Below are 1,107 nucleotides of genomic sequence, written 5' to 3'. Positions count from 1 at the left end.
GCCCCTCCAACTACATGTGCCCACCGCCAACTTATAACCAACAGTTTACTGAGTTTCTCATTCTTCTTTGGAGTACCTCAGGAAAAGAAAGAAGCCAAGCATTTCTTACAGTCTTTACTCCCTAGAAAAGTCTGACAAAAGCTTTAGTTTTTCTGGTAGCTTCTTTGGCTTTTATTGTTTTGTTGTTGTTGTTGTTGTTGTTTTAAATAGTGTCTCACTATGTAGCTCTGACTGGCTGGCCTGCAGCTTGCAATCAGAAATGAAAAATCTGAATAGGTCCCACATAATACCTTAAGTCTGGCCTCTGGTCTCCACGCCAGTAGATGTGATCTGGTCCATGAAGGAACATGAATGGTCCCCAGGTACAGAGGTGCACACAGGCCAGGAACATAGGATATGCCTTTCTGGCTTGTTGCTCCAAACTATACAGCTCCTCCTGCTTTCTACCCCATGGGGTCTCTTACAATAGAGCTTTATCCACTTTCAGCCAAACCTGTGCAGAGAGAACAAGACTGATTCCAGACTGTGTGGGAAGCTGTGTGAAGGAGGATGGAGTTCCCACGACACACCCTCTGTTCCTCTCTGTCCTTGAGTTTAGCTGTATCTAACAGCAACAGAAACAGGGTTCCAGGCACCGACCTGTCCCTTCCAACCTGGCCTGGACAAAGCCTTGGGCAGGGCTGTGTCCCAACCTTCTCTCCACCTGGCAGGNGATGTCTCCTTTAGAAAGCTTGTATTACTGGGTTGGGTGGGACACGCCTATAATCCCAGCACTTGGGAGGTAGAGGCTGAAGGAGCAGAAGATTCCTGTCATCCTTAGCCATCTTAGGCCACATTAGGTTTTGTTTATAGAAAAAAAAAAGGCTGGGAGAGCTCCCATTAAGCAGGTTCCTGCTGGAGACAGGCAACACCATGCCCTCCAGCGGCAAATGGGCTGCCTAGGTTCATAACACTGTGAGGAGGGTTTGTTTGGTTTCAAACAAAACCAAGCCCAATGGGGAGGAACCAGGATGGAGTGAAGGGACAAGGAGGTGTTGATAGACTCTTAAAGCTAAGAGTGAGAAAATACATTGATTTAAAAATAAATAGTTATGCTCTGGCATTTTT

At 46.5% G+C, this 1,107-nt stretch overlaps 1 long non-coding RNA gene across 1 annotated transcript in view; it reads right to left on the bottom strand.

Moving 5' to 3' along the window:
* The window catches only part of LOC110297037, a 13,155-nt gene extending 12,671 nt beyond the window's left edge, over positions 1-484 (bottom strand). Inside the window, exon 1 of the long non-coding RNA XR_002378239.2 lies at positions 291-484. This is a non-coding gene — a long non-coding RNA (uncharacterized LOC110297037). The remainder of the gene's footprint in view (positions 1-290) is intronic.
* Positions 485-1,107: the final 623 nt, after the last annotated feature.

The sequence above is a fragment of the Mus caroli genome, chromosome 6 (assembly GCF_900094665.2).
Source record: "Mus caroli chromosome 6, CAROLI_EIJ_v1.1, whole genome shotgun sequence".
NCBI classification, from domain to species: Eukaryota; Metazoa; Chordata; class Mammalia; order Rodentia; family Muridae; genus Mus; species Mus caroli.
Note: the sequence above shows the minus strand (reverse complement) of the source record. Positions and strands in the feature narration are given on the sequence as shown.